At 38.5% G+C, this 312-nt stretch overlaps 1 protein-coding gene across 1 annotated transcript in view; it reads left to right on the forward strand.

Annotated features, from left to right (window-relative positions):
- Window positions 1-312, forward strand: part of PSMD11 (proteasome 26S subunit, non-ATPase 11) — a 36,636-nt gene that overhangs the window by 32,730 nt on the left and 3,594 nt on the right. The gene's annotated exons all lie outside the window — the stretch shown is intronic.

The following is a 312-nucleotide window of genomic DNA, read 5'->3' on the forward strand; positions in this document are numbered from 1 at the left end:
GTGGATATACATGTTGAGAACTAGTGTGTGTAGTGAATTTGGCTTACAAACTGAACCACTCTTGGCTTACATGATTTGAGCTTTCAGACAAAGATGGTACCTGGGGTGGCTCCATCTTTAGATTTTTTTAAAAATTCATTTTAAATATATTTTATTGATTTTTTAAAAATATATTTTAATGATTTTTTACAGAGAGGAAGGGAGAGAGATAGAGAGTTAGAAACTTCGATGAGAGAGAAACATCGACCAGCTGCCTCCTGCACATCTCCCACTGGGGATGTGCCCGCAACCCAGGTACATGCCCTTAACTGG

This window comes from Myotis davidii, unplaced genomic scaffold, assembly GCF_000327345.1.
Source record: "Myotis davidii unplaced genomic scaffold, ASM32734v1 scaffold699, whole genome shotgun sequence".
Taxonomy (NCBI): domain Eukaryota; kingdom Metazoa; phylum Chordata; class Mammalia; order Chiroptera; family Vespertilionidae; genus Myotis; species Myotis davidii.